The sequence below is a fragment of the Bombyx mori genome, chromosome 20 (genome assembly GCF_030269925.1).
Source record: "Bombyx mori chromosome 20, ASM3026992v2".
In the NCBI taxonomy this organism is placed as follows: domain Eukaryota; kingdom Metazoa; phylum Arthropoda; class Insecta; order Lepidoptera; family Bombycidae; genus Bombyx; species Bombyx mori.
This window is the reverse complement of record NC_085126.1, coordinates 3,568,166-3,579,024: the sequence shown is the minus strand read 5'-3', so window position 1 is coordinate 3,579,024 and position 10,859 is coordinate 3,568,166.

The window sequence follows — 10,859 nt, the reverse complement described above, 5'->3', positions numbered from 1 at the left end:
AATTTACGGTAATTAATTATGAGTCCTAAAATAACACATGTGTAGACCTTTCTGTACAATAGCTATGGATGTTGGAGTAATAAATCTTAACTTTAGCTGTATACATGTACCGGTTAAATACGTTTAATAATGTAAAAATAAAATGAATACTCTTCTTATTTTTCTCCACCTTATCCCACTAGGTGGGGTCGGCACAGCTAATTTTTCTCTTCCGTTCTCTTCTATCAGTCGTCATCTCAACACTCGCTCCTCTCTCTCTCATATCGTCATTCACACACTCCATCCATGTCTTCTTTCTTTCGACCTCTTCCCCCTCTACCTTGCACTACCATTTCCATACATCTCCTAGTCACATGCATCTTCTCTCTACGCATCACATGTCCATACCACGCTAACTGTCCGCTCTTTAATTTGTATACTCACTAAACTAAATATATATCACAATTATTTATGTTAAAGGCCCGAGAATAAAAAAGAGGCATACGATCATACGAGACACCTTTAGAGTGGCACATGAACAATGTCAGGTTCAGAAACATATCTTCACTACCTAATTATAAAGTCATACTATTTTATTCACAGCTGAACTTAGCCAACATTCCGGAAAAAAGAATGTCTTCTTCTTCTCAGTCGTGTCACTCTTGACAGAGTGGTCGTGATCGTCATGTAGTGTTGGAAGGGGCAGACTTGATGCGTCTCACGATGTCGCGCCATCTCTCCCTGCTCGAGGCCATTCTACTGCACTCATTTAAGGGACCTCCCACTGCAGTTTTAATTTGGTCGGTCCACCGCATTGTAAACGTAATAATGTAAACGCAACGAATCAAATAAGAAAATACATCGACGCTTGAAAGGCAAACGTGACCAAACGACAATGCGTGAACTTTACAGTAGACTAATTTAAAGTTGAAATACCTGAAAAAAAATCTATTTTAACGAATCTAGCTGTAGGATTGAAATGATTTTAATAGACCTAGAAATATATTTTTTTGCGCATCGAATATGGTTATTGCCTATCATTTATGTATAAAGCAGTTATTGTCGCTTAGTCATGTTTGCCTTTCAAGCGTCGACATGATAATTTAATAACATTTACAAATAATGAGAACTTGATCCCTCGTATAATTCGTAGGAACATTCCGGCAAAGGGTACTTACTAGATAGGACTCTGAAACCGTGGCGCCCGCATTGTCGAAAAGTTACGAATGTTGGCCTAACTTGTCAACCCTTTCGAAGGTCCGAGCGTAGCTACCGGCATTCTTGTTCCTGAGTTGGTTAATGTTATTCTATAAGTAGATAAAGATAGCGTCTATACTGGTGATAAGGCACCTTGTGACCCCGCATAGGTAACTACCAACACCTTAACTATTTCAGCAGTAATGCGTTTCGGCTAGAAAAAATCGGGCAGGCGTTGTAAACTATAAACTCAAGTCTCAAGATGGATGTCACTTGAATGTTGAATCACCTATCTACCCTGCTGCTAACTGCAGACCCGACTCACGCATCCAACCACCATCGACGCCTTAGACACATCCTGACAAATCTACCTAAGTTACCCTCGGTTTTTGGACACTACTAGATTTCACGCTGGCAATAGCTAAAACCTTGGTCGCCGTACTAGCCGAATTCGTTGACGAGCTCTAAATAATAATTGACCCTTAACATCAGGTCATTGAATTCTCAACGGTTCTTTTTTTTATTTTTTTTATTGCTTAGATGGGTGGACGAGCTCACAGCCCACCTGGTGTTAAGTGGTTACTGGAGCCCATAGACATCCACAACGTAAATGCGCCACCCACCTTGAGATACAAGTTCTAAGGTCTCAAGTATAGTTACAACGGCTGCCCCACCCTTCAAACCGAAACGCATTACTGCTTCACGGCAGAAATAGGCAGGGTGGTGGTACCCACCCGCGCGGACTCACAAGAGGTCCTACCACCAGTAAAAAAAAAGTTCTTCTCAAAGTTTACAATTCCGATAAGGCGGTAGTATAATAGTATAGTAATTCATTTGCAAACTACCCGCTATTGGTTAGACAACTGTTAGAACCAACTCTGAATCGTTCGAGAATGTAATGGTAAATAACAGTACAACGTACAAAAGTACGCTTGAAAACATTGATACAAGATCTGAACGAGTTGACGAATCGTAAAAAATGATAGTCATATCATTGCGATTTAAGGTTCTCAATACGCGCATGGGATACGTGGATGGAAACGAGATAAGTTTTGTCCCGTTTCGGTTCTATTGACCAATCCACGAACCCAGCACACGACCTACAGACCGTAAAATAAAAACGTAAAAATCGCAAGATACGAACGGACCTGTTTCCCTTGTCTTCAAACGTTGCAGACGTCAGTACGGCCCCGTATTTGCATACAAATTAGATAATTCGAATTACACTCCTGTTACGAGAGCCATTTGTAAAGTTATACTAAAGGGGTTACTATGATTAATTGCTTCTGATAATTAAAATGGGATTGTTTAGGTAATTGTAAATTAAATATTATTTGTTGTGACGGGCGGGTACCCATCATAGAACACAAGATATTAAATTTGACAGATGCTTGATTCTCGCTTACGACATTTTTCAAGATAAGCTTGCGTATATACAAGGTCCGAACAATGACAATCGAATGGTCGGTCTACCGAGCAATATCACCCGCTCAGTGGAAGATCTTTCCTTTTTTATTAAGCCCCCCGAAATTTATGTAAGACCGTAAAACTCTAACCATCTCAAAGTTTGAAAATCACAGGAAAAATCCTGTAAATAGCACACGTAAAAAGTATTAGGACCCGAAGCCCAAACGGGAATAATCTCGTCATTGAAACGGAAAACAACGTAAAACTAAATAAAACTTCCACCCAAGTACAAATTAAAACTATATTAAATACTTCTGCTTCGCTTCAGGTAATCCGTTCGCTGTTTCGCTTCGAGTAGATCCGATTACTAACTACCATCGTGTCATCTCTGCAACGCATTTATAGTCGATACGATACGATATCTCTACAATTATCGAGAACGTTCCCAGCAAGACAAGACCGGCACGTTTCTATGTGCGTTTCCGCTATTTGATAATGGATGGCGTTACGCTTCTCTAGCGTTTTCGAAATTACTAGTTCTTTTGATATTCGTTTCTACTATTTGACGACAGATGGCGTTACTCTCACCGACGTATCATTAAGTATGAATCGTGGTCTTTCACGGTAGGCTGCGGCTCGGCTCTGCTCGTGGCATTGCTGAAATCTATGGGCGAACGTAACCACTCACCATCAAGTGGGCCGTACGGCTCGTTAGCCTACATACAAGGGCAATAAAAAAAAACACTAAATTCGGCTTATGCTTTCGATTAGTGTTTTATTATGTACTAGCGACCCGCCCTCGCTTCGCTTCGGAAACTGTAATTTATTATTGATTTCTCCACTATTTAATGGATGCTATTATACATATAAACCTTCCTCTTTAATCACTCTATCTATTAAAAAAAACCGCATCAAAATCCGTTGCGTAGTTTTAAAGATTAAAGCATAGATAGGGATTTAGGGACAGAGAAAGCGACTTTGTTTTATACTATGTAGTGATGAAGATTCCATAAATGAGAATTTTGTGAAACCGCCTTCGATTTTCAGCTTTAAAATATGCAAATCATCAGTATTCAAAAAATATATGAAAAAAATACACACATGATGTCTTGTTAACTGGCCGGCTGGTGGTGGCTACCCCCAAGCAAACAAGACAATAGATACCTACATGCAAACAATATATATAGGTACATAGGATACATATATACCAAGCTGCTGAAAGCGTATTAAAAAAATGCACCTTTTTGTAAATGCAAACTACAAAAAACTTAGTCCGATTAAATAACATTATAAAATGTCATAAACATTAGTGACATGATTAAACCTTTTATTTTTGAAATGCTTTAAAAAACACTTTTTAGTGTATAGGAACGCGTAACGTCTATTATGTATGATCATGTCAGTCATAAACTTAAGTTACCATTCTAGGTTTTGATATTCTTTTGCAAACAAATCAGCAGAGACAATCAATAAGATCAATGTAAATTTTCATTCTTAACTAGCTGACCCGGCAGACTTCGTAGTGCCTCAATCGATAAATAAAAGACCAAAGCTTTTATGTAAAATAAAGGAAAAACAAAAATGTTATTTTTATTTAATTCCGAGCATTTTCATATTTATCTATCTACCTTTTAAACCTTCTCTGGACTTCCACAAATAATTCAAGACCAAAATTAGCCAAATCGGTCCAGCCGTTCTCGAGTTTTAGCGAGACTAACGAACAGCTGTTCCTGTTCACGACTGACTTCCACGGTGAAGGAATAACATCGTGTAATAAAAATCAAACCCGCAAAATTATAATTTGCGTAATTACTGGTGGTAGGACCTCTTATAAGTCCGCATGGGTAGGTACCACCGCCCCGCCTATTTCTGCCGTGAAGCAGTAATGCGTTTCGGTTTGAAGGATGGGGCAGCCGTTGTAACTATGACCTTAGAACTTCTATCTCAAGGTGTGTGGCGCATTTACGTTGTAGATGTCTATGGGTTCCAGTAACCACTTAACACCAGGTAGGCTGTGAGACCGTCCCCACATCTAGGCAATAAAAAATAAAATAAAAAAAACAGCAATTCATTTTTATATATTCTTAATAAGCTTCTGACGTGTTAGGTACCTGAACTTCGATAACGAAACGTATCAAAATCGTTTTCATTTAAACCAATTTTAGCCGAATCCTTACTATTGGTACTCATTTAAAGCATTAACTCGTTTAGAGCAAGGGTTCTCACCCTTTTTTTTCTCATAGACCACTATCATAATTTACTTGGTTCCGGTGGAACCCCTACAGCCAGATTTCTGCCATATTACGTATGCCGTCTAATAGAAAAAAAAACGAAAATTTAAAAAGAAAAAAAAAAGACATGCCCGCTGAGTTTCCTGCCAGTTCTTCTCAGAACGGAGGCTAGTTTTTTGTGAATTGGCATTAGTTCTTTTTGACGTTCAACAAGTATGTACTTTCATTTAAGTTGAATAATTTTTATTTATTTGATTTGATTTGAATCGCCCGTGGTCCCCTGAGGATCCACCTGGACCACTTTGGAAACTAGGGGCTTAGAGAGTCCGTCTTCGTCGGACCGCGTTTTGTGACCACGAAAACTGTAGTTTAGAGCAAGCACGAAAGACTATAGCCCACCGAGTTTCTCGCCGGTTCTTCTCAATGGGTCGCGTTTCCGATCCCGTGGTAGATTCTGCGAAGTACTGCTCTTACTAGGGTTAGTGTTAGCAGCGTCGTCAGGCTTGAGACCCGTGAGCGTTAGATTATGGAAAAAAATACTATAGAAAAAGTATTCGATTTGCTGTCGTATATAATTCGCTCTCGCCGAGAAAAAGAACTAGCTTTGCTAACACGGATCATTATATTTAATTTCGTATCGTAAACATAACGTAACTCGAAACTTAATCGTGAGCACGAGCGTAGCCGTCGAAAAATCTATATATTATTATACTAATACTAATACTAATAATATTATAAAGAGGAAAGATTTGTTTGTTTGTTTGTTTCGAATAGACTCCGAAACTACTGGACCATATAAGCATTAAATAAACAGGCAGACATTTTATCGTCAATTTTCTTTGTTCTCCGACTTACAAACACATCGGATTCTACTGTTTCATTAAATGTAGTGAACTTAAAAAATCGAGTTACGTCCTTTTCTCTTTAACAGTTAAATCTAATCAATTAATATCGCCTAGGGCTTCTGAAATAAGAACTCTGAGCTAACATTTTGCGTTTTCGTTCAAATCTATCTATCTTTATATAGGTATATAAAATGAATTGCTGTTCGTTAGTCTCACTAAAACTCGAGAACGGCTGGACCGATTTGGCTAATTTTGGTCTTGAATTACTTGTGGAAGTCCAGAGAAGGTTTAAAAGGTAGATAAATATGAAGATGCTCGAAATTAAATTAAAATAACAATTTTGTTTTTCCTTTGATGTGTCCCCCGTCGGACGGATTCCTTTTGTTTGTTTTAAGTTTATTTTATACAAAAGTTTAGGTATTTTATTTATCGATTGAGGCACTACGAAGTCTGCCGGGTCAGCTAGTCTACAATAAAATAAAGTACGCCATTTCAAGGTGATAAAAAAAAGCAGTTTTTTTTATATCCTGTTGTATGTATGTACTAACTGTAATTGTAAGCACTTAAGTTAATAAGCAGTGAAAACCGAGCATTATAAGTTTGACGGCTTTTTCTGTGATTCTGTAGCTCCGGAATAGACTAAAGGGATTTTAGTGCCGTTTTACAATCTCTGACATTTCGGAAGCTTATTAAATTTAGCAATTATCATCAGTCCGTTACGATATCGTTTGGATATTCGATAGCCGCTATATCACTGGTGGTAGGACCTCTAGTGAGTCCGCGCGGGTAGGTACCACCACCCTGCCTATTTCTGCCGTGAAGCAGTAATGCGTTTCGGCTTGAAGGGTGGGGCAGCCGTTGTAACTATACTGAGACCTTAGAACTTATATCTCAAGGTGGGTGGCGCATATACGTTGTAGATGTCTATGGGCTCCAGTAACCACTTAACACCAGGTGGGCTGTGAGCTCGTCCCCGATCTAAGCAATAAAAGAGCTCTGTTCGAAATCCGAAATAAACGTTCGACATTCGAAAGTATGAAACCGCATTACCATGGTAGCGTTGGGTGAGCTAGCGTTTTTCCCACGGTTGATTGAACAGTCCCTTCGGAGTCCATCCATCATCAGAATATCGGCGGGCCGGGGTTCCGGACGAGCCCACAAAGATTTTGTTGTTTAAACCGCCACACACAAAAGCTTAGGGACCAATACTAATTTTTTTTAATGCTTTATTTAATATTGCTAAATGTAGATCTGAATAATACGGAGCACCAGTGGGTGTTACTATTTCTATTGATCGAAATATAAGGAAAAACAGTTCTTTTTTTAATTATTATTTAAATTGTAACAAAGCCAAGCTGCGTGCATTTTAATATATCAGGCTTATACGTGGTTTATAAGGTAAATGTTTTTATGAAGTCGTCGTGACTTGACTTACGTGACGCTTTACAAAATCGTATCAAATGATACGGCCTTCATACTTACATACTTACTTACGTTTGTAAGTACCCATTAGGTGTGTTCTAATAAAATAATAATATTTAAAAAAGGAAAAAGTAAATAGATGCCACGAGCAATCAACTACCTATATACGTGTATAGACGATTCGCGGTTTTTTTTTTTTTTAGAGATTTTATGACCTGGTAACTAAGACCTTTAAGTCATGTCTTATTTTACTTTATATTCTAAATTTTATGAAAAATGATAATATGGAGTGAAATGAAATGAAGATGATTAATTTGAGACATTAATCAACTGGGATGAAATTTAATGAAATGAAATGATATGGGATGAAATATAATCGCAGTAAAATGGTGGTCATTTACTGAGATTTTTTCAGTGGACTTTTTGGAGGAACCCGAGAAGTTACGTCCAGCAGCTTTGTTTCATTTTCCCACATTTGTGCACTTTCACAGATATTAAACAGTTAATAAACCACCATTATTACACATTTAAACTTGAAGAAACACTAAATAGACAAAATAAAACAAATCACACAACTTCACTCCTCGCGTTCCCGCCAAAAAGTCCAATTCGCGGTTCACTAAGAGATTCCACAGATTAAAAAAACTCTGGAAAGGTACAATCGAATCAAAGGCACGATTTCCTCTTGCAAGAGCCAGTGTTAGCAACATTCCCAGTTTGAGCTCCGCGAGCTCACCTACTAATTCGGTGAATCTAGAATAACCCCTCGAGGTTACTAGTATAGGTAGGAAAAAAAAGAATATATTATGACAAATTAGGTAGCGGTAGGCAGCGGCTTGGCTCTGCCCCTGGCATTGCTGAAGTCCATGGGCGACGGTAACCACTCACCATCAGGTGGGCCGTATGCTCGTATGCATACAAGGGCAATAAAAAAAAATAGCAAAAAATCTACGAATAAATAATAAGTCTATTCGTAGCAAAAAATAGAATATTCGTGATAAACGATAGATAGATATTCTGAGAATAAAATGTGAGTGCGAATTATATTAAATCTCTCGATGATCCCGCCAAAAATAAAACTCCAAATAGGTTATTAGAAAGGTCACAATTCTACATAGGTCTACATCTATCTACGCAAATAAAACCTATTTATTAATAAAGGCCAAGTTTTTTTTACAAAAAATTGTTTGGCTTTTTACCCAAACAAACGAATATATTATGATGGCAGACTAATATCTATAAAAAAATAGAATTTTCGTGGTCAGGCATTCTGAGAATAAAATGGAAATGCGAATTATATTAAATCTCTCGATGATGCCGCCAAAAATAAAAATCCAAATACGTTTTTAAAAAGGTCACAATTTAAATATTTCAAAAGATTTGAAAATTATTGTTTGTTTTTTTAGAACGCGGTCTTTCAAAATATTCTTGTTCTAAAATTATGTTGAACGTCACAGTATTACACACATCGTAATGTTTTTTATAAATGTCTTTATTGAATCTACTAGCAGACGCAGTTTTTTTTTATATAGATAATTTTCATCGGAATACCAAAATGTCCATTAGGACCCTAACGTTGGTAATTATATAAAATCTATTTTTTAATTGAAATTAATAGCTTCAATGTACACTTTTGTAGACATAGCGTTGCATCGTCTAGAAATTTAATGCCTATTTTTCCGTCCAGCAGGGCTGTTAAATATACCAATTTCTCGGTATGCATACCAATGTTACCCAGATCATAAATCATATACTAAATAAAAACTGTGCATCGTACCAACGCAGTAACACAAATTTTCGAAACTGATAATGCACAACACTGCTTTTCTTAACAGATCTTATAAATATGGCAATATTTACGATAAATTATAGTTTCAATATTGTTTATTTTGTTTTTCAACTTTATCAATCGGGAGAGATAGCAATAAATAAATCAAAGAAGCAATTCCTCCTCCACCTCCTCCCGTCGTTTTTCTGAACACTGAGGGTCATGACCCCCCGCGGCATCAGTTTCTCCCGTACGAAACACACTAAATAGAAAATAAATAAATAAACTCTTAGGTGAATATGAGCATGCCATAAAAAAAAAATTCGTATACCAGATTTATTCGGCCAATGCTTGACATCCCTGCGTTCCAGTCAATTTGTTTTAATGGCGTAAAGTTACTCTAAGTCAACGTATGACTGCATTAAAGTCTGACTACATCATGTTAATCGCAAGCGTCTTGTCTCGGCGTTTTACATTATAACACATAGAGGATGATAATTTATTCAATAATAAAACAGTTTACGCTTTCTTGAGTAGAACTTCAACCTCAGCGGCAGGTTCATTCACATCAGAAGTCCTGCTTGTTTTGGTAATTAAGAAAAAGTGTTTGGTAAAGTTGATGTGTCAGATAGCTTCGTAATAACTAAGATGTTTGTTCGTTCTAAGGGATCAATCACATAGAGCCTTCGACAGTTGGTATAGCTTCGTTTTAAAGATAAGACCGAAGAAAAGCTATTGTATTAGGGTCATCAAAGTAATGCCATGCAATATGTTCGCCGAAACTGCTAAAAAGTGCTGAATATGTTTTGAACATCGGAAAATCCCTCCCGACAGTTACTGCTAGTATCTCGTCACCAATTAGGCACGGTAACTCCATTCCCGCCATAGAAATCCTTGGCCAACCCATAACGTGGGCTTCGAAGGCTAAGTACTTAGGCGTGAATCTCGACAGGAGGATTACTTTTGGGCCCCACATTAAGTGCCCGACCGAGCCGCATCGACTCTATTGGTCGACTCTACTCTACCCCAGGATCTGCAAGCGAAGTAAATTATTCCTTCATAACAAGGTGACACTCTACAAAACTTGCATAATATGTTCTGTCGTGATAAATATAGTACCGATACGTAAGTATCTTAAGGAAGCGTCAAAATGATATTTTGACAAAGCGGCGCGACACGAAAACCCCCTAATCGTGACTGTCGCTAATTACTTATCCGACACAGACTGGGTAACGCAAAGGCGCCGTCGCCCAAAACATATCTTTTCGGATCCCCCGGATTCACTCTCGGTTCTTTTAGGACCCTCAAGCATCGGTTATCGTCCTCGTCGAACTCGTCTACTCCAACGACGAGTTTGTCGTGCGAACTAGCCCATAGACACTACTCAGCCTACTGAGTTTCACGCTGGATCTTCTCAGTGGGTCGTGATTCCAATCTGGTAGTAGATTCAGCGAAGCATTGCTCTTGCTAGGGCTCCCCTACCCGTCCGGGTGCGATTGAATTACGCGTACCCAGTGACCGGTCACTACCAAAACGACACTTCGCTTAAAGTCACTAGTATATCGTAATTATGCCGTAACACGTTAAGTTTCAAACCATTTCTATTTTTCGTTCATTTTGATTCGCTAATGACGCGGCGACGCGCCATTATTTCAACGTTCAATTAAATTTGAAATTTCAATAAACGTGAACAGTGATGCCATCTAGTGACATTAATCAGAAGCGATCATGACAGCACCTATACAAACATAATTTTAATACATAGTATAGACTATAGTCTATAGTCACTATTCCAAAAGCTCAATAATAATAGCCTGTTTGTTCAACATTAATGTTTAGAGTAGGCTATGCAGCACGGGCGTCCCCAAAATGCTAATGTGGGAAACATCCATACGTAAGAGCATCCCCCTCCTAATTTATATCCTGAGTACTGGTGTTAGGTTAGATTGGTTGCCGCACGTGTTTCTGCCGCGACGATCTGAAAAAAACAACAATAATTTTCAAATCTGT